Source organism: Nomascus leucogenys, chromosome 2 (genome assembly GCF_006542625.1).
Source record: "Nomascus leucogenys isolate Asia chromosome 2, Asia_NLE_v1, whole genome shotgun sequence".
Lineage (NCBI taxonomy): Eukaryota > Metazoa > Chordata > Mammalia > Primates > Hylobatidae > Nomascus > Nomascus leucogenys.
The window spans coordinates 145,943,994-145,971,216 of NC_044382.1; positions in this window are offsets into that span (position 1 = coordinate 145,943,994).

The window sequence follows — 27,223 nt, forward strand, 5'->3', positions numbered from 1 at the left end:
CAAAACCCCATCTCTACTAAAAATATGAAAATTAGCTGGATGTGATGGTGCGCACCTGTGATCCCAGCTACTCCGAAGGGTAACTGAACTGATTTTGTTAACGTAACACCTAGGAAATCTAACCAAGTCCATTTGTTGTTATTTAAATTGAACCAAGAAGAAGATTGAACTTATGAATGAAGAAATTAAGCAATTTTGGTATAGAGAGAGTATCCTGACATTTGTTGCCATTATTTATTTATTTATTTGTTTATTCACCCAGGCTGGAGTGCAGTGGTGTGATCTCGGCTCACTGCAACCTCTACCTCCCAGGTTCAAGGGATTCTCCTGCCCCAGCCTTTGGAGTAGCTGGGATCACAGGCGCGCACCATCACATCCAGCTAATTTTCATATTTTTAGTAGAGATGGGGTTTTGCCATGTTGGCCAGGCTGATCTTGAACTCCTGACCTCAAGCAGTTCACCTGCATCAGCTTCCCAAAGTGCTGGGGTTTCAGGTGTGAGCCACTGGTCCAGGTGCCATTATGTATTTAGTTTTTTAAATGAGGAGTAATATACCTGTAGCCAGGTGTACATAAACTATGCTAATCTGAAGTATACAGCTTAATGAGACAGGTTACCCATGTACATATCCCTGAGAGCAAGATAGAAAACATTTCCACTCTCTAGAGGGCTACCATGTGCCTCCCTCCACCACTGTACTCTTCCCTCTACCACTATTCAAATGTCCATCATCATCAATTTGTTTTGCCTGTCTTTGAATGTTTTATATGTGTGTATATATATAAAACAGAGTGTATATATATATATATATATACTTACATATATATGTGTATATATGTATATATATGTGTGTATATACACATATATATTTAAGTGTATATATGTATATATATATATACACAGACATATTTAAGTGTATATATGTATATATATATATATACACAGACACACACACATACACACACACTCTTTTTGTCTGCTTTCTTTTTTTTTTTTTTTTTGAGACGGAGTGTCGCTCTGTCGCCCAGGCTGGAGTGCAGTGGCGCAATCTCGGCTCACTGCAAGCTCCGCCTCCCGGGTTCACGCCATCTGTAACTCAACAAAATATCTGTGGGATTCTTCCAGACTAAGTTATACATGGACAGTACTGTTGTACCAGTAGTTTGTTCTTTTTAATTGCTATATGATATTCCATTGACTGGAGACACTGCATCTATTTATGTTTTGGCCAAGATAAATAAGTCATTTATAAACCATTCTTATGTATGTATTTTTGGACTTATGCAAATATGTGGGCGTATATTCCTATGAATAGAATTGCCAGGTTATAGTGCAGTTGTAAGTTTCATTTTCGTAGAAACTACAAACAGATTTCTAAGGTAGTTTTACTGTTTTATATTCTTAGCAGTAATGTATGACGGTTCTTCTCACATCCTTGCCAACACTTGGGATGTCCTGACATTTGTGTTTGATAAGCCCTTTGTACATTCTCTGCTTTATAAAATAAAGCATGAATTGTGTCTCTGAAAAGAATCACACACCCAATCATCCTTTATTTTTATATTTTTGTGAGAAAGAGTTTATGAAAAACGCATACTGGCATTTACAGGTCTGCCCCTGAGATGGGGAATGGAAAAAACAAAACAAAACAAACAAACAATCAAAACAGGCTTTGAAAAAAGGACATTCAAGTCAGGATGGAACTTAGATGAATGGAATTGCTACAGAAAGCCTGCAACCAAAGTTTTATTTCATGCATGCATAATTCTGGGTTTATTGCAGCCCTCAAATCATATTTTATAACAAGACAAGCTTAATGACTGATTCTTTGCCATATACTTAATGAGCTGATGCATATACCCAAAGTTACCCAAGTCATCAGATGGCAAATGTTTTATTTAGCCTAGAACATTAAATATTTGTTGAGCCAGTCCATGGTTTACTCATTTATTCACTCCTTCATTCATTCACAACAGGAACGTTTATTAAGCATCCACCACGGGCCAGGCACTGTGTTCAGCCTGAGGATATGACACCAAGTAAAACCAGCATATAGGTGCTGCCTAAAAAGACATAATTAAGTCAACACAGGTAATACGGCTTGCTGTGTTCAACAATAGGGAAAGGCAATGTTTCATTATTCATTCATCCTTTACGCACCTAACGATTGACACTCACGCCCATATATTGCTCGTGTTCTGTACACTGGGGATGAGAAAGATACCTAGAGCCTTCAGCTGCTCCTAAAAGCTTGTAGTCCAGGAAGTGAAGGGAAAGTAGCCTGAATGTTATGGCCAGATGTAGCTGAAGCATGGCACAAGGAATGAGGAGAGTTCAGATAGCAGATACTAGAGTTACACCCCATTCCAAGAGACCCTTTATCAAGAACAACCGGACAGCATGTCTTGGTCCTGGAATCCCTCCCTACATTCTCAAAGGCTTGTCAAGCACAGGGACTTGGCTATGAGTTGATGGAAAGGCAAAGCCATGCTAACCATGCTGTGTGCCAGGGATTGGACTTGCCAAATACATTGGTTGCCCTGCTTTTTGGTCTTTCACTCAATCACAGGCATTAAAATTAACATCCATGTCAAAACACATGCTAATGCATTTGCATGTAGAGCACTCTAGAACTCAGGCTTTAAACCCTGGATACTTTTTATTCCCACGTCTAGAATTTTGTAATTTTGAATGTGTATGAGTTCTCAACTTAGTGTCACTGCAATAGCAAAGGATGGCCAGTCAAAATATTTAGGAAATCTATTTTTGCACTGATGAGAGTGCTGATGGTATGACGATAATGTGTATATTATCAGGTAAGAATTGTGTATATTCTGACAATCATCAATTCTTATTCTATTTTACAGATGAATTAACTGAGGTTCAGGGAAGCATTTTGCTGTAAAGTTATCTTGTAGGTAACATGTAGGAGAAGTGCAATTTGAGTTCAAGAGGTCTGACATTCAGAGCTCCAGGGTCTGAAGCCACGAGGCTATTTTACCTTCCTGAGACATAGAGGATCCGTTCAAATGAACCAACCTGTGATTCACATAAAATGTTTCACATACTGCAGGCGATGAGATTATTTACCATATTCTCAGTGATACTTGAAAACTCATAGGCTTAGTTCAGATTTAGGTAAAGTACAAAGGCATATTTCAACTCTGCTATCCTTTAAACCCCTCACATTCCAGAAGAATGAGGTTGTCTCTGTTTTGTGTGATGTCAGGATTTCCCTGCTGGGCTGTGTCCACTCTGTTGGAGCTCCTTTGTCCTGGGAATCAAATGACTTAGTCTCTTTACAGAAGTTGGGCATGGAGCCCTGGCTCTCACATGGCCGTTGGCCATGCTAAGTCAGAGAGCCAGGAGATGTAATCTACATCTCCATCTCTGACAGTGGGAGGGGACTTCTGCACCACAGGTGTTCTCTGAAATGGAGGATAAATACCTTTTAGAAGTATTTTGCTATTGAACACCACCTGCAACCATGGTATTAAATGTATCATTTCTTTCAAAGGGATACCCATTGTCTTTTTTGTTCAACAGACTGTGTATCTAACACGTGCTACTATGTGAAGAATGCCACAGACTTCTTATAGTTTGTTACCTTCTGCAGAGATTGGTATTACCTCTCAAATGTCAAACTTCCTTAGTTTTTCTCAAAAATGACGTGAGGTTATTAAAAATAAACTTCTGCTTAGAAATGCTATGAAATTTCAGATGTTAAAATACACATTTTTTCCTACTATTTTTCTCACCAATAATTTGAGAACTACCCCCCACCCCAGGATTAGAAATGGACCCTTTTCAATACTCTCTGACTGTCTTATGATCCGAGTTATAATAAGCAATATGCCATTCAGAGACAGCAAGTCCCTAAGTAAAGGACGGGCTCTTTGATGACTTGCAGCCCTTCTCATTCCTCCTCTTTGTGGTGTGTCTATGAGAACTGGCTTCTGGTTGCTGCAACACTGGGAAACAAAATGCAAACCAAACAAATAATCCATTTCCAAGGTTTGCTTACAGAGAGAGAGATCTATTTATGAAACATACATTGTTCGGTTTCAGGGGAAAATCATGTAACCATTGCAAGGGAAAAAGCATGGAAAGTGCTTTATTTTGCATAAAAATCCCCTTGCTCTATGATTTATGTAGCTGAGAGTTTTAGTCTGGGGGAGCATGGGTCTTAGCATCCCACCAAAAGAAGATGGAATCTAAAATGCAGAGAGAATTGCCTGTCACACAAAAAATTGACATTTATTAACCTGGCATGAGGAGGGGTAGTGTGTGTGTTGCAGGGGTGGGGTGGGGGGCGGGTCAGGGAAAAAAAAAGAAACAAATGTACTTTGCTTGTGGGAGATCTTACAGAATAAAGATGGACCCAAAGCTATGCATCACTACTTAGAGCAGACAAGTCATTCCCAACAATTAATATTTGAGGACTCAGCTGGGTTCTGCTGAACTTACGTAGAGTGTATGGGAAATCAGCATTGATTCAATTTACCAGTTACTTAGATGCTGCAAAGAACTGCCTTTCTCTCCCCTCTAGTTGAGAATGTTTTATTGCAGTCAGCACCTGTTTATGAAATGCCCTCTGGGAATCTCTCCCAGTTAAGAGGTACAGTCTCCTAGCACATCAGGGCTGGAAGGAAACTAACAAGGCTGTCAGCCCAAAAACCTTATCAATGCTTCCATTTTCAGCATCACATCCCAGAAAAGAAGCTAGAAAGCTTCTTCAACACATCCAGGGATGGAAAGATACAAACCTTCCAAGCAGCCTTTTCTGTTTCAGATAACTGCAGTTGTTAAGAAAGTGATCTCTTAACATTGAACCAAAAATTGGGCCTCTTCTAACTTCTGGTTTTGCTCCTTCTTCTGCACTCAGGGCTACTGATTAAATGAAGCCTTCGATGAAGTGCATGCAGTTTGGAGCTTGATTCATGGGAATTCTCATCACAGACTGAATGTGTAACCCAGGGTCTCTGGGTTTTTGGGAATGCACTGTGTAAAAGTATCTACTTGTAACTGTTACACCCTGAGTTGTTGTTGTTGTTTTAGAAACTTCCAAGAAGAAGCTTAGCCTTGGAAAAAACAAAAACTGGTTGAATCCAGAAGTGGAGATGAATTTTGGCCAACTCTCCTCACTGCCACACTAAAAACCCTGCTCAGAGAAGAGCTTATTCACCATTTTCTATTCATGCAATGTGTGTAAAAGCATGATCTACAACAGCATGCATGCTGCCTTTACCCTATCTCTGCATACAATGACTCAGTTAACCTGCTGAATAAAAGCCCTGTTTTCACCTTTGCTGGGGGAGGTGCTGGTTTGGGAACATTCACAGTGTCCTCTACACTTTTTGCAAGTAATAGAATACACTTGTTAAATCCTACTTGGTTGTGGTCATTATAGTGTCACCTGCCAAGCAATCAATCCCACCCAGGGTTAACAAATGCGGAATAATAACAAATGTCAGCTTTTAGGCAAGTTACTTACTCACTCAAAATATGAAGATATAAGTTACCATCAGTTGTCAATCATGGTGGGCTTTGTTCTGCTGCAGTAACAGACAATCGCAACTGTTAGTAGCTCTAAATGACCAATTTAAATAACACCTCATCTTTGTAGTTTTGATAGTGATAGGAGGCAGCCAAATGCCTAGGCAGATAGGGGCAGCTTCCCCGTGAAACTCCATCTCCAAGCCAAAGACAGTTTAGAGCCTGAAAGCCAAGCTCCGACTTAAATCCTCGGACTGGATTGAGAACTTGTCTTCCTGTCTGGTGTGCTTTTTTCTGATTGGAGCCCACCATTCACCTATTTCATATACATCTAACCTTTTCTAATTGGTTTTCTATACTGTCATGCCCACCTTTGAGTGGTCTTTGCTTTAACCTTTTCTGCGTATTCACAAACCAATCAGCATGCACCCCCCATTCTGAGTCCATGAAAGGCTCTGGATCTAGCCACACAGGGGAACTTTCCCATCTTCAGGTAGGGGGGCCAGCCCCAACATGTCCCCTCTCCACCAAAAGCTCTTTTTGTTGTTCAATAAAATTCTTCTCTGCCTTCCTCACCTTTCAATGTCCAGCTTATCCTCATTCTTCTTGGGTGTGGTACAAGAGCACAGGAACCTGAAGGTGGGTACAAGTTATAACACAGGCAATTGGGGGCATGCCAGCACTAGCTGAGTGAGGCCTAGGTCGAGGATTACTGTCAAGGGATCCCTGGCTTGCAAAGTGACGAAGAAGAAAAGTCTTAAATTAGTTTGGCTAGGGTGAGGCCCTGACCTCTGTTACCTTCACTTAGCCATCCCGCTAATGGTGACTCTGTATTGATAGGCACTTCACCCAGAAATTGTGCACTCACATTTCCTGGCCAAAGAAAGTTACTCAGCTATGCCTGATTTTAAACTGCAATCCTAACATGACACAGAAGGTGAAGAGCCAGAAATATTTGATGACTACACTGAGTCCACTTTCCCTCACAGGCTTGTTTTGCAGGGTTAATGATTTAAGCCATGCGATGTATGGTTCACAGAGTACCTGGCACCTGCCAAGTATTCTTCCCCCAGGAGTTGGCAGATCCTTGAAGGCACTCTCTGGTTTAGACATTCTTAGCTCCTTCCACTGTTCCTCATGCTACATTATCTTAAATCTTTTCATTTTACCATCCTGGTTCATCTCCTCTAAAAATTCTACCCAAATGTCCCTATTAATCCGTGATCCACCAGAAACAAACAATCTTGCAGCTGAATACAGAACCCAAGAGAACAAAATGATCTCCTTCCTTCTTCTAGATAATGCATCCGAAAATCTGACTTTTTTTTTCTTTTCTGGCAATCAGAGTGCACTGTTGAATTTACTGTCAATTAAACATTGTCCGTCTCTTCTATGTATTTTTCTGTATTTAGACATTTTTCTCCAATCCCATACTTGTGTCATTAGCTTTTCAGTCACAAATAAAAGAAGTTTCACATTGTTCCTTATTAAAGAGCATCTGTTTGACTTGGCCCATTCTTCCCACCAGTTATAATTCAGACCAAGGTTGTTCTCATCCAACATCCAAACAAACACTATGGAATGGGAGAGGTATGAAAGCATTCATCCCAACAAACAATGGTCTCACCATTTTGGAAGGCGTCTTTTTTATTTCATTTTTTAACCGCTGAATTAATATGTAATTGATGTACAATAAACTGAATATATTTAAAGGGTACAATTTTTATGTGTGGACTTTTGAATACACCCATGGAACCGTGACCAAAATTAAGACCATGAACATATGTGTCACTCCCAAAAGTTTCCTTGTGTTCCTTTCTGATCCTCCCTTCTTGCGTAGAAGACTTTTTTTGTTATTTATTTATTATTTTTTTTAAAGACTCTCTCTCTGTCTCCCAGGCTGGAGTGCAGTGGCGTGATTTCGGCTCACTGCAACCTCTGCCTCCCGGGTTCAAGCGATTCTCCTGCCTCAGCCTCCTGAGTAGCTGGGACTACAAGTGCGTGCCACCACACCCAGTTAATTTTTGTATTTTTAGTAGAGACGGGGTTTCACCATGTTGGCTAGGATGGTCTTGATCTCTTGACCTCATGATCCACCCACCTTGGCCTCCCAAAGTGCTGGGATTACAGGCGTGAGCCACTGCACCCGGGCTAGGAAACATTTTTAAATCACTCTTTCTATTCTAATGACATATGTAGCAACTAGCACAGTGCTGAGCACAAAATAGATGATTTATACATATTTGTTGGAGTTCTAAAGAAGTGTCCAGAATATCTGAATGCTTGTCATGTCCATATAACAATGCCCCAAGGTTGGTCCTTATGCAGAAGGTGCCATTTGATGGCCTGCATCTCACCCATTAGAACACAGATGATTACACAAGGGCAGAGCCCCTCATCCCAAGGTGCCCAAGCTATGGACAAGCCAGTGGCATATGGGATGACCTGGTATAGGGCTTGGTCCAGAGGAGAAAGCAATATCCAATTGAACCACTCCAATCCTTCTTTGGGGAAATGGATGTCATCATTCTGCTAATGCAGAAGTGGAGACATGTTGTATCAACTTACAGACCTTTCATCATATCTAAGATGTATACATTCAGGTCATTCCAAAGTATTTACTGAGCACTTACTATATATTGGGTATTATTCCAGGTGCTGGGCATTTAACAGTGAAAAAAACCTGTTGGAAGCCCAAGGGAAAAGTCTATTAATGTAGATGGAGAGTAAGATGATGCAGAGGTGGACAGAGAAGGGGGGAAAATACGTAAAAATTAAAGGGCGGGAAAGTCATGATCATTTGGAGGAACTCCAGAAGTGACTATCACCCTCTCAGCCTTATTGCCCTGGTATATTTTTGCTTTTCTTTTCTTTAGGCAAAGAGAGTGTTATCTGACATCCTCTTTTCCACTTCAACTCTTCCTACCCATGCAGCAATAGGAACACATCTTGTAACGTGTCTGGAAAACCAACTCTCATCAATTAATTACTAACTGTTCTCTGGAGCTCTGGGGGTGGTGCCTGGGACACAGAAGGCATGATCTTGAAATAAGGGTGTATCACTGTTTCTTTTGCATTGCTGAAGGTAGGGGCACTAACCTGCTGTCACAGCAGTGGACTGACCTCACAGAAGGACTGTCTGCTTAGTGGGAGAGCAAAGGGAAAATGATTTGAAGAAATCCAAATTCTATCGACCCATACTGTACAAGCCTTGCATTATTCAGCTTTAAGAACTAATGTATAATGTGTGCTATTACCATCAAACTTCTGTTGCAAATAATTCATGCTTGGAACTCTTAAAAGATATATTGTTAACATTATCACAGCAGAATCAGACTGGACGAATTCTTGGAATTTGATGAAAATGATCACTGTAGTATTTGAGATTCTCTTTAAGTGTTTAAGTATATAAATCTCAGCAAGAGACTAACATAATAAGGCAAAATTTGGCTCAAAATTTACAAAAAAAACTGGTCACTGGGTTAGTTATCTAATGCTGATTGCTACATTTTTTCAACACAATTTAGATGCAACCCTCTTTGTCAAAGATCAAGAGTGCTACCTGGTTAGTGACTTTTTTGTTTGTTTGTTTGCTTCTTTGTTTAATAGCTTTATTAAAGTGTAATTTTTATACGAAATGGTTGGTGTTTACATCAACAGCAAAAGTAGAAATTCATTCCCAGAGTCTTGGATGGAGGCCAGGAATGCTGCTAAACATCCTACAATGAACACAGCCTCCAACAGGAAGAATTAACCAGCCCAGAATATTAGTCATGCTAAGGCTGAGAAACCGTGTTTCAAAATAAGCCTCAGTTTTCTCATCTGTAAAATGATATAGTGATATCCACTTTTTAGGATTGTTGCAAGGCTCATTGACAATGCCAGTAAAGTACCTATAACGGCCTGGCTTGCACCAAGCACTCAAAGTAGGTATTCTCTTGTGAACATGACGGTGACAAATATTATTTCATTTCTTAGCTGGATTGGACCAAGTCTCAAAGAAGTAGGCACAGAAATGCCTTCTGGTCACCATGTAATTAGTCTTTCAACAGCAAAACATGTGCGGTTTTAAACTAAAGTTCTAAAAAGGTACAACACAATGTTTGTCTTTGGAATGTGTAGCATTTTGGGTAAGGGCAGCTTGTTTTTTTGTACTCCACTCTGAATATGAACCACAGTCATTTCCTCTTCTTTGGCTTTGCTCTTGGATCTTTACCATGATGAGGAAGTGGGGTCTCTCCTCACACAGGATCACAGTCCAGAGGGAGCTCCCTTAGGGAACGCCCAAGCCTTTTATGAAATAGGAGTTCTGGTCTGGTGGTATCTGAGTGATGCCACCTCCTTCCTTACACTCAAAATAATTCCTCCCCACTATCTAGGACAATAGCCACAAAAAGAATGCTATGGGCTGCCCAGCGTAAGGCGGAAGTACTGTTTAAGTCAAGAGAATGCCCCTAGAGTTCTGACTTCAACCTTATAGGTAAATGAGGAGTTCCTCACCCTTCTGTTTCTTATCACAGAGCTTCTTCAGTTCAGATCCTAGGGGGCCTCCACTATATACCCCCATCTCTACTTTCTTGAAAGAATACCAGGACGATTTCATGGCAGGCTCCTTGATCCATCACTGAGTAATAGGAAGGGGACTACTACCCTTTGAGGACTGGCAGCTTCAGAATTTTGCAGGAGCAACTCGGGGCTCATATAGCTATTATTGTAGAAGCATAGAAAAGCCAAGAAGCAGTGCCTGCATAACAAGCACACTGGTTTTACATAGCTAGCATGTTTATTGGGGGTAGCTTGGGAAGAATCACCGTTCTCGGGGATTGAAAGACTATACTCCCCAAATCACCATGGGGTGCCACCCCTGCATGAGGGTTGACTCTTACGTGCAGTTTTTTTTCTCCTCACCATCCTCAGAGGAACTCATCCCCGAATCACAACCAATAGTCTTCTTCACCCAATAGTGTTAGGATTTTGGAATAAATATGCTTATTATTTCATTCAGCAAATATCTACCAAAAAAAAAACCCACCGTGGTAAACTCTGGCATAAATAGTCAGTGGAGCTTGTAGCTTAATAAATGTGATAATGCTTAACATGCGTACAATTGATTATCATTTTTGGTTTAGCTCTCTCGGGTCTGTTACATCATTTAATGCTCATAGCACTGCCTCCATTTCAAGACAAGGAGGATAGAGGTGATAGATCCCCTTTTGATGGACGAAGCAACCAAAGCTGGCAGAAAGAGTTAAGGGGACCTCAAAACTCAAATTCAAGCCTTCTAGCTCCAGCCTAGTGCTTTCAAACTAGAGATAGCTCTTCTCCCTCTTCATCTCCTGCACCTCTCACTCATTTTTTACAAGCTCTTTTTTGTTTTAATTTTTAAAAATGTGTATACGTACATAGTAGGTGTATATATATTTATGGGGTACATGAGGTGTTTTGACACACGCATGCAATGTGAAACAACCACATCATGGAGAATGGGGTATCCATCCCTTCAAAGCAAACAACCAACAAAATTAAGAGATAGCCCACAGAATGGGAAACAATATTTGCAAACTGCTCATCTGACAAGGGATTAATAACCAGAATATATAAGGAGCTCAAACAACTCTATAGGAAAAAAATGTAATTATCCAATAAAAAAATGGACAAAAGAGCCGGATAGACATTTGTCACTCTTTCTTATAGTAGTGAGAGAGTCCTAGGTTGAGTTAACCAGGCTCGACTTTTATCCACCCTTCCTCACAAGGGATGAAAGCATGGTGTGGATGGAAGTTATGTTATTCAACTTGTAACTTTTTATCTTGTCACTACCCTCATTTGAAATATAATCAGATAGAGTTGAAGTGAGACTCTAAGACCTTCCAATCTGATCTTTTCATTTTATGGATGATGATCCTGAGATCTGGGGCATTAAAAATGACTAAGACACAATAACACTAGTGAGAGAGAGTCTCTCATTCTCCTAATCCCAGTTCACCTATCTTCTTAAGTTTTCTTAAGGCTCTTGTCTAAACCTAAGAAAAAAAAGTGATCTTAGCATCAAATAATAATTCTTTCTTTCCAATTTCATTGGAAAACATTTTGAAAACATTCTGAATTGCCACTTGAAATAGGCAACAGTTCTGTTTGCAAATAACTCTCTGATGAAGCTGGAGTGGGTTTAAAATCAGAAACAAAAACAACTTCTTTGCTACCTTGCTGGAAACTTCAGCCAAATACGTGTCATACATGGTCAGTTATATAAATTTTCAAAGTTATTTTTGTTGAGTCACTACATGCTTCAAAAGATGTATCAATCCCTGAACATCCTGTCCATGGAACCCTGGTATTAACTTGATGAATGGGATAGCGTATTCTGAAATGACACTGCTTAATTTCCTGTAGCTATTGTAAAGTTTAAGTTCATTAGAACTTTGGGCCCGGCAGTGACAGCATCCTTCCACTGAAGGTGCAAATGGCAATGATAAATCGGCCTTGCAAAGTGATCACAGTGATACGCAGTACAGTACATATACACTGCATATCATTTCTTGATAACCAATAAAGAAAGTGTCCAAATGAATTGATGCATTCTCTGGGGATCTTTTCTCTAGGGCTGTCTCAAACTAGTTCAGTAGTGAGGTTGGGGCTTGCTTATTACTATGGACTTATCTTCTTGAGAAAGTCATTCAGAAGGGCAATCCAATTGCTCCTACTTCAGTTTTCTAGCAGAATGTTGGAGAATAAAGCCTTTGGCAAGAACTTTCTTGGGAGGCGAAGGGTAACTGTCTATAAGGTGCTCTTGAAATGTGTTTGTTTGCCTTGGTGATCCTCAAAGACACCTGGAAGATCTTCTCTAGGCAGGAAGCCTTGGTATGGGTACTGCCACGATGATTATTCATTTTGAAGTAAAGCATATAAAGTATAAACAAAAGCCGAATGCTGCTCATAAAAAGCATTTTCTACATTTCATAAATAACAGTAAGATTTGCTTGTAATGGTAGCTATCACTTTTAGAAAACGAAAAGGTTACTATTTTGTGTCTTACAGTGAATATTCCTGGAAGGCAGTGAAAAATGCCCAATTTATTTTAGAAATATTCATTGAGTCCCTCTGGCCTTTTAGACAGAGTGCTGGGGAAACAAAAGTTCTTAAAATAATGCCTGCATTCTCGAAGAAGGCTCCCACAGTCTAGTGGAAATGCAAGGTTCAGGACCAGTCATGATGCGGTCCTCAGGGAGCCTACCTATGATGAGATGAGTTGGGAAAAGCATAACCAAAAGGATTTCTATGTTTGGGCTCTGAAAGAATGCAAGAGTGTTCACTGGGTGAAGAAAAATGGAAAGGGCATAGGGCAAAGAGAACAGCATGTTCAAAGTTGCAATAGAAAGAATGTGTGACTAATTCAGGAATCCAGAAGAATACCTGTGTTATGGAAATAGAGAGCTCAACAGAGGTGGCTTTCCCTACCTGCCATGGGGAAGCACAGGGAGATTTGTGCAGGGGTGACAAGATTCACTTTGTGATTGCAAAATATCATCACTGCAGAGGGTGGAGAATTGTGTGCATGACAAGGTGAGGGAGGAGGCCTCTAGATGCAGAAGAGGGAGTGGTGAAGGTCTCAGCTCCACCTTCTGGAGCAGGATCCAGAAGACACCTCGGCGGGAGAGTCATTTATTTAGTCCTGTTAACACTCACCTATTTTTTTGTTCCAGGTATCCTACTAGGCTATAGAGACACAAGACAGATAATAAGACAGCCTTTGTCATGATTTCTCTGTCCTTGGCTCACAGATTTCTTATGGAGCCTACCCTGAGTTGGTCCATAAGCTAGACCTATTGTTAAATGTCCCCAGAGCACATTATCATCCAAGTGTGCAACTGTGTTTCCAATTGCCCTTTAGTACAATCAAGTATTTCATTCACTGTCTTTCCTTCCTGCATATAACACTCATCAGGACAGGGACTCCTGTGTTTGTCTCGTTCCACCTCCTGCACACCAAACAAATCGTAGATGCTCAATAAATATGGGTTGAATGAACACATGAGCAAAAGAGCTCACAAATAACAGCAAGAGATGGACCTGATAAACCCCAGCACCACAGTCTCATCAGTGTGCTGACAGAAGCATATACAGGGGTGGGGAGTGGCAGCAGTTCTTCTCTAGGCCATGTGGTCCACAAAGAACTTCGCGAAGTGACCAGGCTGGATCTGAGTCATGAGTCATTCATTTGGTGAATTCATCCCTGGCAATGGAGCCTTCCTCACACCTGCATGTTGCTTCTTAATCTGGAGAGAATTATGGTTCCCTCCTCCACAGAAGCTGCCCCAACCAAGGACGTCATAAAACCATCCCCAGGGGGATGCTTTTGTGTGAGAAATCCAGGCTGTCTCCCACCTTCAGCTGTCAGTGAGAAGGTTACAGCTTCCTGGATAATGCCATGCCAGAATGTGGAGGCTGAAAAGGGTGAGGTGGGAGGGCAGGACGTAGAAGAAATGGAAGCACATTTGCTGGCAGCAAGAAGCTCCTCTGATCTACCCACAGAGGTAACCTCTGTAAAATACTCTGAGGGCAGTCTGAATATCGACCATTTCTTTTCTCCTCTGTCTCTGGTATGTGGTGAAACCTCCAAAAGAAAGCATATCTTGATATTTATTCAAGTCAGAAATAATGAACCCAAATCATAGGCTCACAAGTTGGTAGAACTTGGAGGAAATGTGAAAATCTTACGATGAACTGTTTATCTTTTTAAATGAAATTATACATATGTTCTTAAAATATTGATGCAATATGGGCGGGTGCCGTGGCTCACGCCTGTAAGCACAACACTTTGGGAGGCCAAGGTGGGCGGATCGTGAGGTCAGGAGATGGAGACCATCCGGGCCAACATGGTGAAACCCCATCTCTACTAAAAACACATAAATTAGCTGGGTGTGGTGGTGGAAACCTGTAGTCTCAGCTACTTGGGAGGCTGAGTCAGGAGAATCGCTTGAACCCAGGAGGCAGAGGTTGCAGTGAGCCGAGATCACACCACCGCACTTTAGCCTGGTGAGAGAGTGAGACTCCGTCTGAAAAAAAGAAAAAAAAAAAAAAGTACATTGTTGTAATATATACTTTCTGTATGCACCACCAACTTAACTAGAATATAATCCTCATGAAGATAATGCTGCATGCATGCATTCATTTAATAAATATATTTCAATGTGACCATGAGCCATTTGGTATGCTAGGCTATGGGGAATATCACGATGGATATTAGGATAATACAATTGCTACTCTCAAAAAGCTTATACTCTAGAAGTTTTACCATATCTATAATTTGTACTCAAGCCTAGTGCTCATGATCAGAGCCCACTACTTATTTGTTGAATGAATGACTTAAACAGCAATAAAAGGAGGCTGGGAGTAATATTGTTATTTATTGCTCCACAAATACATTTTCTAAAATTGGACTGCAGCCGCACTGAGAATAAACCATCCTAATTTTCAGAGTCCAGATAAATAATTCAATCTGTCTCTGCTCAGATGATTTATCAATGGGAAAAGACACTTTAAAAACATTTTCTGTGGGGGGATGTGGGTAAAGAGGTGCTGGCAGACTTAGGAGCCTGTTTTGAGACCATTAAAGTGGGTGTGGTCACTACACTTTGCGTGGCTTCTGCAGGAATGATCAGAAAAAGAACCACCTGCATTCATGAAGAATAGCAGTTAACACATTGGCCTGATATGGCACACACTAATTGTGGGATGCTCAGGACTCTTTGTTCTTCCTAAGAGACGTTGAGTTTGTTTGGGACAGCAAGATCTTGTCCAGGACATTGCCCATCCCAAATTATCTATGGTGGGTGGTCGGGGGTGGGGGCACAGTTTTGGCCATTATTTAGAAGTGGAGTCTTCTCAGGCTTCTGAGATGGCACTTTTTTTTCTGAAAAATGGAAAAGACAAAGACATGGTAGGCATCTTTTCTCCCATCTGCTATCTTCTGCTCTGGAATAAGGATGTGATTCAGCAGCCCATCTGAAGCCATGAGGCAAACGCCAAGAGAAATGCAGAGAGATGGGCCTTGATGATATTTACTACTGGATCCAGATTTCTCTGCCTTATCACTATTGAGATTTAGGCCAGATGATTCTTCTTCTGGAGAGCCGTCCTGTTCCTTGTGGAATGTTTAGTAGCATCCCTGAAATTTACCCACTAGATGCCAGTAGCATTTAGCAACAACCAAAACATGTATCCCCCAGTTGTGATAACCAAAAATGCATGCAGGCATTGCCAAATGTCCCATAGGGATGAGGTGGTTATCCGTGGTTGAGAACCATTATATTAGACTAATACTCGATACTACCTACTACTGGACTTCATGCAACAAGGAAACACTAAATCTTCATCTGTGTGTACCTCTGGAATCAAGTGTTCTGTTACTTGCAGACGAAAGCATTCCTCATGATATACAGAACATGAATATGGCCAGCGTATGTGTAGTATCTAACTACATCTAACTACTACTATGACAGGATATTGGATAATGGTGCTTTCTACCTTTTATGCCTATCTGGGCTCCTAACTTTCTTCAAGGGCTACTCTCAAGACTTTTCCTCCAGCTCCACTCTAGACCTTCTCAGCACCTGTATATTCTATTCTTATCAGTGTAAAAACATAGGACAGTGCCTCGCACTCAATACTCTTAGCTGAGGGGCAGCTTCATGTAGCGACTGAAAGCTCTGAATCTGGAGTTAAATTACTTGGGTTCAAATTCTGACTTTTAGAAGTTGAGGCAAATTATCTTGATGAAGTGACTTAGTTTCTCTGAGCCTCATTTATCTTATCTATAAAACACGATAATAATAGTATCTGCATCCAAGACCTTTAAGAGAATTAAAGGTTTTCATCCAAGCAGTGCCTACATTTTTAAAAGCGAGGTGATATAAAAATGGGAACATTGTATAACTGAGGATCTAGTATGCTTCCCAACCTTCAATCCCATTTATTTTTAATGTATCAGAGAACCATCCTAGAGGATGGTCTAATTTCATTTTAATTGTATTGAAGCATACTAGGTCCTCAGTTATATAATGTTCCCACTTTTATATCATCTCACTTTTAAGAATGTGGGCACTACTTGGACCCTAATCTAGTATGAGGATCTAGTGTGAATCAAGAAAGAGAAATTGGATTGAAGGTTGGGAAGCAGTGAACTGTAAGATACCAACAGGACACTCTGTTTTCATGGACAATTTCTCCACTTCCTCTGAAAAGGGTACTGAAGTCAGTAGAATCAACATTCTGAATTTTGTGTTACAAGCATTGAACCACAGATTTATGTTTTCTTAAAAAAATCAGAAAATATTTTGGTTTTGTCACATAGCTACAATTCAGAAAAATCGGTAAATACCTCTGAAGGTCATCAACTGTATCCTTCAGCCTCCAGTTAGAATATCCTTCTGATGCGCCTAGCCATCCATTAGGTGTATAAAGACATTCCTGAAGCTGAGGCACTCATAGACAAACCTCTCATTGATTTCTGCCTTAGGCTGTGAGGAAGCGCTTTCTTCTATATAACTCACATTTCTCATGGTGCCCTGCAAAACCATGTTCTCTTGAACTGTCCTTTCAGAAGACAAATCACAGCCCAAGAGAGTTGAGCACCTCAAAACCACATTTAGGATGTTAGATATATTTGGATCTTCAGGAAACAGTCCCTTGTGTTTGTGAGCTTCATATTCTACTCTCAACCCAGTGCCTCCATCTTCATTAAAGGGGACCCAGTACATACTTTTTAAAAATATGATGCAGCCCACAGTGAAAGATTTCTGCAGGGATAATACCAACCATTGGTCATGTCTTAAAGTAGCACAATCTCTTAAGAGAAGCAGAGTGGTTTTTCTCATCTTTCACTTTTCTTGGCTACAGGAATCAGAGTGGAATCTCTAATAGCTGAAGTTTGTAATAATTACAACATGGGCCCTGCCATCATTTTGGTGTGGTGTGAGTGTTAAAAATGGGATTTCTTAATTTGAATTATTGATCAGCATGTCCACTCAGGCAGCCATTCTCCCCTTCAAATAGGCAGTAAATCTCAGCTGACAAGTGTTCACACTTTGAAAAATACCAACAAACTCTGGAGCTTCAAATACAGTCACGAGCCTTCTCTTTCAGCTGAGAGCTGTCTTTCTAAGACATTCTTCACAGAGTGTAGGTAAAAACCGTTTTTTAAGGACATTAGGAAAGGAGTGAATGATCTCTAAAGCAATATCTTTGCTGTGGTAGTGTCCTAGGACAGGGCTTCACAGACCTTAATGTGCACCTAAATCACCTGTCGATCTTGTTAAAATGCAGACTCAGATATTGTGGGTCTGGGCGGGGGGGGGGGGGGTTGGGGGGAACCTGGGAATCTGCATTTCTAACAACTCTCAGGTGGTGTTGATGCTGCTGGTCTAGGTGTACCCATTCAGGAAGGCTCTAGTACATATGTTGGCCAATGACAGGCCTGATTGTGTCATTGAGCATATTATTTCTATTCAAATCCTGCCAACTCCCCATTCCCTGAGTGGGAAATCAAGACAACTGCATCTTGTGGTAGACGTTCTCAAGCAGTGTGATCCATGAGAAGGTTGTCTCAAGGGAACCAGGCATTAGCAACTATACACACTTGGTCAACTCTTCCAAGAGATTAAGCAGAGAATGACCTCAAAACAGACCTATAAGGGCTTGAGATATAAATGATAAAATAGTAGAAACAGATGAGAAATGAGATGGCCAAACTCAGGAAAGCTGAGAAAAATAAAAGGCCTTTATAGAAGTCAATACCTTCGGAAACCGATTTGTAAGCCACTAAAGGAAGAATTGCTGACAAATGATTAAGAACAGAAAGACTGACTTGAGACAAGTGATTAAAATTTAATAATAGGCTGGGCATGGCGGTTTACACCTGCAATCGCAGCACGTTGGGAGGCTGAGGCGAGCAGATCACTTGAGGCAAGGACTTCGAGACCAGCCTTGCCAACATGGTGAAACCCCTTCTCTACTAAATATATTATACAAAAAATTAGCCAGACCTAAATCTCATGACTGCACTCCAGCCTGAGGAACAGAACAAGACTCTGTCTCAAAATAAATAAATAAATAAATAAGATAAAATAATAATAAAAGACAAAAATTAAAAGGGCTTCAAGATAAAATGATAGCAATGGAATAAAGTAATATAAGCATATTTGATGTAACTGATGTATGTTAAGAATATGTATAGCTGATATATCTAAACTGCACTAGAGAAATAAGAAAAATTTAGAAGGAGGGACATATTTAATGACATATATCAAGAATGTTTTCCTAAAATATAATAACTTATGAATTTACAGTTTAAAATGATTAAAAGAGATTAGAAGTTAATTAATGACTGTGGAAGACAAAAAAGATTAAACATAACACTACTGTATGTCTAAAGCAAGGATTCAACAACATAAACGAAATTGACAAAAATTCAAAGATATAATTTAAGAGAGAGCATAATGTGCTCCAGGAAAAACTGGTAGAAATTAACCAATACTAAGACATATCTTGGCATAGTTCTCAAGTTGCGAAGAAAAAGTGAGAATCTCATGACAATCCAGTTAAGTCACCTATAAGGAGAGAAAAATTAAACTGGTTGCAGACTTTATGTCAGCGATAATTCAATACTAGAAGACAGTGGGACAATGTGTAAAATACCCTCAGGGAAAGAAAATGTTAAACCTAAACTTTATAGCCAGTCATTTTATCATTCAAATACAAAGGTAACAGAGAGATTTTTTTTTTTTTTATCATGCAACAACTCAAGAAATGTTGTTCTCCTCCATTGGATTTGAAAGTGTCTCTTCATTTGGATATTTGGGAAGAGACAATTTGGCTGTTTCATATTATTATTAACATATATATGCCTGTTCCTACCACAAAAAGTTGGAGCTATTGACCTGGCTTGCTACATCAGTCAAGATAGACAAGAAACCGAAAAGCAGATAGACATGGCTGCAGTGGTGATTGGAGGTGTCTTCTGCTAGCCACATGCTATGGGTGTTTCTTTCTCCCTTTCATATAGTTGGCTAGTTTAATAGGTGAATTAGTTGCTAATCACTGAGTCTCTACTTCCTGCTGCTGAGATTGGCAGCTGGCCGTAGCTGGCTGTGGAACAAAAGGCTGTGCTCCAAGCCCAGACTCAATACCCTTTCTCTTTTTACTCATCCTGATCAAAACCCACTTCATCCCAGTCAAAACCCACTTCTTCCCACTCCACCATTTCAGGTTGAGCATTCTGAATCCTCACCACATTCATCCATTCTTTGAACAAATATTGTGCTAAGCAGAGATGACATGAAAATGAAAAAGAGGGACATCATCCTTGACATCATAAAGCTTCAAGAAATACAGAGAGAGAGAGAGTGATGGGGTGGAGGGAGGTTAATGAGGTAACTGCACACTTATTTCATTAACTAATACAGTGACGATAAAAGAGGTGAAAGCAAAAGTCAAGATATTGTAGGTACACATAGAAGAGGGCCTTCCAGAAGGGAAGGGTCAGAAAGACGCCCAAAGAGGAAGCAGAGCTGATGTTGCAGCTGGAAGGATTCATAAGACAGATAAGAGTTGGTCCTCTAAAGAACCTTCAGAGTATTTTAGAGGAAAGGAAACAGCATGTATGAAGCTCTTGAGTTGGGCAGGGGTGTAGCCAATCAGAACACCTAGAAGATAAGTGGTCTAAAGTGTCAAGTGGCGGGACAGCCATTAGAAAATGCTAAAGAGGGAGATGGCCTTGAATGTCTTGGTGAGGAGTTGGTGCCAATGTCTTGGGCAATTACAGGAGTTTCTCTGTGAAAGGATAACAAGATGAGTATGGGGCTACTCAAATAAGTCATTGAACAGCCTTCTGGCTGGCTTCACTGCCTCCATCCTGTTCCAACAATTCAATACAAAAAAGAATTCTTAACAAACTATACTGCTGCTCAGAATGGGTCACGGGCTCCATGCTGCAAGGAGGATGGAAGCTAGAAGCCATCTCTAAGTATTGAGATGCTCCATGACCAAGTCAGCCTTTTCTGACCTGCTTGACTTTCCTCCCCAACACTCATGGTCCACTCCAGCCAGACATATATATTTACCAAGCACAGTCTGGGTTTGTTCATAATTGCCTTTGCTGAGTTGCCAGAAAGCTTTCCTTTTTCTCTGAGTTTCAGAAACTTTGGCATGGGTCAAGACATAATAGCAGACAGAAGAAAGATCATAGGCTTTAGTATTGCACAGAAATGGATTCAAATTATGTCTTGCTACTTACTTAGTAGCTATGTAGCCTTTGGCAAGGCCTTTAATCTCATCCTGCTTCCATTTCCCCATTATTAAAAGAAGGAAGGCTCTGTTTGATCCTACACAAAGGGGGATAATAACAGTACCAGCCTTCACTGCATGGTTGTCAGAATTTAAGTAAATAGTGGGTAAAGAATGCCTGGCAAACCCTGAGCACAGTGTCTGGCACATGGTAAACAACACCTGCTGCCTTATTGTCATTGACTCTTTTCTGTGATGTGTGTGACCTGGTATCTAGTCACCCTGCGGTTTCATACTCTCATTCTAAAAGGAGCTAGCTGCTTTGTTCTCTGTCTCCTCTCCCTCCTCCTGACACCCTGGTGATGGCTGAGGCTATTGTTCACATCTGTCCTGTGGACCACTAAGGTCTGTTTCTCCCCCAACCTTTTTGGAGAGTTTCTTCCCTGAAGAAGAGAATCTGTTATGCACATTGCTCTATTCCATGTGTGTCTTTCTTGGTGACAGATTGATTCCACAGGCATGAATCATCGATGATTTCAAGTGACCCAGAATATTCTTCGTGTGTAACATGCAGCTGTGAAGGACACTTGTGTCAGGGGGAATCTGGCACAGATGGAAAACACAAACCTCAATATTGTCTGGGACTGTTGACAGGGGCCCTGATAGTTTTCAACCATCTTTCATAATATGGGCTCTTCTCACACTCCAGAGTGGTGGATGTTCACTTCATTTTTCCAAGGTGGAGATCTATTGTGGACCTCTTTGAAAAACTAATACGAAATCTGAGATTTCACATTTCGTGTATTAGCCATCCCCGTGACCAATCACTCACATTTGACTGACCAGGGGGGACATATGCTATAAATAACTGGTACATTTATATTAATTCATGCCAGTTAATACCAATTCTGCTTTTTAGAAACAATATTATGGGATTCATAAGCCCCTACTCCTGAAATATTAATTTCAATAATAGGAGTTATTTCTTAAGTACATACTCTGCCAGACCCCAGAAATGCCCTGGTGTGAAAGCCGTGAATACTATCAACTTGGTCCTTCGAGTTCACACTGCAGTTGAGGATGAAGACGTTAAACCAATAATCACACCAATTCCCACATAATTAGAATTGTGGTAACTGCTATGTTGAACTTGAGAAGTGGGTGTAAGCAGAAACAACAGAGAGGCCTGATCCAGTTTGGACACTTAGGGAGAAGGTGGTCGCAGGTCAAGAAATACTCACTTGCTGAAGCTCAGCCCAAAAGGATGAGTAGGAGTCAGGTGGGCAAAAGTGGAAGAAGAATACGGCTAAGAGGTGGTAGTCAGGGAGACCTCGCAGTTGAAGAGGAGCAGAGATAATGGTGTATGAGAAATGAGGCTGTAGAAGTAAGCAGAGCTGACCTGTGGCAGCCAAGTAGGCCACACGGAGGACTTCAGAACTTACCAGAAAGAAAAGGTCGTTACCACAAAGAAAAGATTTGATCACATAGTCAATTCACTATTCCTGGCCACATTCAGCTGGCAGACATTACAACTAAACTACAGAAAATGTAGCTGACATCAGATACCCAATTTTCCAGTCCTAAGTGATTAATTCATGCATCCATATACCCATTTACCCATCCATTCATCGATGTACCCATACATGCATACACCCATCCATTCATTCACCTACTATCCCTCCATCTACCATCCATCCATTCATCTAGTCATGTGTCTATTCATCCATTCATCCATCCACCCACCCAACTATCCTTCCACTCATCCATCCACTCACTCATTTATCCATCCGTCCATCCATCCATCCATCCATCCATGCATGCATTCATCCATCTACTCATGTATTGACCCATCCATTCATCCATACATCTACCCATTTATCCATCCATTCATCCATCCACTCATCCATCCATCCATCCATCCATCTACCCATCTGTCCATCCATTCATCCATCTGCTCATCCATGGATCTATCCATCCATTCATCCATCAATCCATTCATCCATCCATCTACCCACTCATCTATCCAGTCATCCATCTATCCCTTCATCCCCTCCCTTGTCGTTAATTGACCCACTCAGGCACCCACCCACCCATCCAACCCTCAGTCCATGCACTTATGTATTTATACCTTCACCAAGTATTTATTCAATTCTCTAGGAACAGAATTGTGCTGGATGCTAAGGTAACATGGTGAACAGGACACCACCCCTGCATTCAAATATTTTATAGTCCAGTAAGAGAGACAATTAAATGGGAAAAGATAACACAGTGAACTCTAGGCTGGGATGAGGGTAAGAACTAACTATCAAGAGAACACAAAGGAATGAGGCAAATATTGGAGAAACCTTTCTAGAAATGAAGTCTAAGCTGAGATATGAACAGTGAAAAGGGTATGAGGCCAAAATGTGACAGGGAATGCAAAGGCCAAGGGTGACGGAGATGGAGATGTTTTGAAGGAGGTGGCTGGTTTCAGGGTTGCTGCGTCAGAGTTCGGGATGGGGTGGAATCATGAGATTGGACTGGAGAGGTAAGCAGGGGTCAGTGTATATCTTTTAAAACTTGTTTTGTTTTGTTCAGATGCTGTTGCTTTGTTATTATTTTTGTTTGCATTTGTTTATTTTATTTATTTTTGCAGAGGAGGTATATGAGCAAATAGAAATATAATTTGATAAATTCTATACTTGGGCAGAAGCTATTTGATAAATATACAAAAACATATTTTCAGGAGCCATATAGTTGATGGAATAAGAGAAATAAAACAGATTGTCTGCTGTATGCGAGATACTTAACCTGAATTTAACCTGAATTGGCTCCTTTTAATTTCACACCCTGTCTGAGATGGAAAGGTATTCCTAAGAATTCAGGTGGAAAGTCAGGGCCTGACCAGCTGAGGCTGTTGGAAAAGGTCACACAGCTTGTAAAGTGCAGATACTGGGTGAGAACCCAGATCTGTCTGATGGTGCCGCCTTTCCATTACTGCATGCTACCACTCCACTTCTCTCCAAAATGGTCATTTCCAATTGGGTGGGCTCGTGACTTCCAGGACTGACTTGAGGACACCCGAAATTATACAGTTATTCCAGGGGAGAAGTAAAGATGCCAAATTCCTCTCAAAGCAAGTTAGTCTTAAGTAGTTTGAATTGGGAAAACGGTCTTACATATAAAGTATCTAGAATATATGAAATGTTTAGAGTTCATCAAGCACTATGCTAAATGCTTCTGCTTCCTTATTAGGGAGGTGACATCATGGTCCCATTTTATGGAGGGAGAGAACGGAGACTTGCATGAAGTAGTATCCATGGGCGCTCATTAAGTGGTGGAGTCAGGATTTGAGCCCAAGTAGTGTAAGGCGAGAGGCCCTCCTCTTAACCACATGAGCTCACAACATATACCTACAATGATGCACCCTACAAGCCTCTGTTCCAACCGAAAGGAACTCTTGGGAGAGAAGTGGAGGCTGTAAAATTGAGCAATGCACATAGGACCTCAGAACAGGTTAGGAACCAGTGAAGTACTCAGTGCATACCCCGCGTATCCTGGAAAACAGCTGGAGACAAGAACCTCAGAACCACAGTGGAGCCAGGGGCTGACCTTCCCTTAGCTGCAGCTCCCTTGCTTGTCTTTCCTGAGGATGGAGCTTTCTTTCTGCTAAAACAATTTTCCTTTCATCTTTTCTGCAGAAGAAAACCCAGAACAAGCTTTATGGGGTTCACTTTAGTTTTGCTGTGAATTTTCTGTGAGCCTGAGGAGCTCCGGTGTTTTGCCAACTGACAGATCTGCCTGTCCTCTTTTCCTTCTCCCGTTTCTTTTTTTTCTCTTTTTTTCCCCCTGCGTACAATTTATGTAGAACATCTGGTTTTAAAAGTGTCGCAATTTTAAAACGTATTATAATGCTCATGGGATCAGAGTATCAACAGCTGTCTATTGCGGTAAACCACATGTCTGGAAACTGAGTTCTTGAATAAACATAAAGCATCTATAACACATGATGCTGAGCAACATACATTTGTAAACTGAGTATTTACACCAGATGAGGTGCAAAGGATGGCATTCTTGGTCAGGCTGTCAAATTGGTAAGGGCATCTTCATTTTTTTAGCCCTGAATATCCGGAGATCCCGGAGCCTGTGAGCTAAGTCAGGCACCTGGGGGCCCTCTTTAAAATCTTTTTGTCTTGTTTCTCCCCTGTTTCTGCCAGGGTCTGCTGCTTTTGACCTTACTTTCCTAACATTTAGTTGTCACTAGCCTACAGTTTGTGGAAGTTCTTCCCCAGCCCTGTAATCGAGATTTCCAGAAGAGTAAATGATACTTGACTTTAGTTAGAGCCACTCCTTTCTCTCTGTCTCCTGAAGTCTTCAAGAGAGAAGTCTATATCTACACATACCCATGTGTATGTGTGAGTGGGTTTCCAATATTTATTGAGTGTTTATCTGTACCGGACACTGTTCTCAACTCTTTTCCTGCATTAAATGACATTATTCTTCAAGTAGCTCGTATAAGTACTATTATTATTCTCAGCTTACAAATGGGCAAACTGGAGTCCAGAGGACACGCAGTGGTTTTAGACCACATGGTTTGGACCATGGTATTGGACTAATATACTTTGTAATTTAGGCTTGGAAACATTTCCTCATGGAATGGTTAGGGTTCTACTTGGGGCATTAGGAGAAGTAGGGCACTATGTTTTTGATAAACCTAATCAAAAGATAAGCTTCTAGAAGGACAACTTTACTTATAGGCTCAATGGTGCAGGTTTTTGGAAGAGCTCGCAACAAAGTTACGTACTTTTTTCATTGAGTTTTTTAGATGGTGCTAAAAGCTCCACATCCATGTCATTTGGGAGTAGGGTTGCTCCATGAATAGCCGAGAAAAAACACTATATAAGTTAACTAGATGTAAATATGGATACTTAAGTTCTGTCACTGCTCTCTTTAATGGACTATCAATAAAATGGGGCAAAAGAGAGAGGGCAAAATATTATTTATTTTTTGTCTTTAAAGTGAATTTCATAGATATCTACCACAGTTAATCTAAACAAAATATGTGTGGGGTTATGATTCAAAATGCATTATGTTCTGCACTTGGTTAAGCTTTATTTAGAGTATATATTTTGTACTCCATTTCTTCAGAGTGCAAATGGCTCCTGAAGAAGGAAAAGAGATGTGAACAGTTATTAAATATACCTTCTTAGTCCTATTTATCATTAATTCCAAAGGTCACGGGTAGAGCCCCCCACTGCAGCTGGATCAGTGTCTATAACAGTTTCTCAGCTACCCTTCAGCATTTGATTTCCTTGACCTAAAGTTTTGTGTTGTGGCCTCAATAAATATATAGATCTGATTTGTACAATGCTTTCCCCTATCGGGTACAAGGAAACTTGCGAATAAATGGCTCAGAATACTCAAACTGGACTTACACAGATTTACTTATGGAAATATAGCACCTATTTTGAGTTTATATTTTCATCTTGATGTTAATTCTGCAGTGGAAAGGCTCTCACCTATACCTCCCCAGTGTAAAGTCAAAATCTACATTTAAATGGAGACATCGCACGCAGTACAGTCCAGGAAAGCTAGTAAACATAAACCTTGCTGCGATTTAACTGGAAATAAGATCTGATAAGTTAAAAAAAAGAAATAAAAAAAAGAAAAGGGAAAGAAATGGCACATAAAGGAATCCATGAATTTCTATTGGAAAAGGTGGAAAATCAAACTAAACAAAAACGAAAACATTGACTTGGAAAGATTCCAATGAAACAGAATATTTTCTACTATAAGAGTATTTAACTGTAATAAGGCTATGTTCAAGGTACAAATACGATGGGCTTATCTTTGTATCAAAACAACAACAGAAAGAGAACAAGGGCAGATATTAGGGTGCTTTTTATACTGATATTTCCAAACCTCATAAAATATTAGTAGCTGCATCAGCTATAAAAATTAATGGCTCCAGAGTCTTTTGTGTAACCCTCTTCAATTTCATTTTATCACCATTCTTTTCTATTTTTTTTTTCTCTCTCAGGTTTTGTCTTTCTATCTTCTGAAGTTGTTTAGGGTTCCAGTGTTTATGAGCTTTATAAGCTTGATAAGGATTGTGGAGTAGGATTTCTAACAAAAAGCATTGAACAAAAGCTCGCCTGATTCCTTTACATTGAAGTTTGTATGATACAGTTAGACTGTGATAACAGATTGTGATAACATTGTCAAAAAGAAAAGAAAAAAAATTCTGGTCTTCATTACTGAGTTTGTTGCAAACTCATTTTTTCTTCCTTTTGTTCTTTTTTTCTCTTTTTTAATAGCAGGAACTAAAACTTCCAATTTCCTCAGGCCTAACCTGACCTTTTAAAATGTTTTCAGGCCACTGTGAACACCAAACTCAATTCTGAATTTGCATTTACATAATATAATTTTTACCATCAATTAATTGATCACATTTAAATTTAAAAG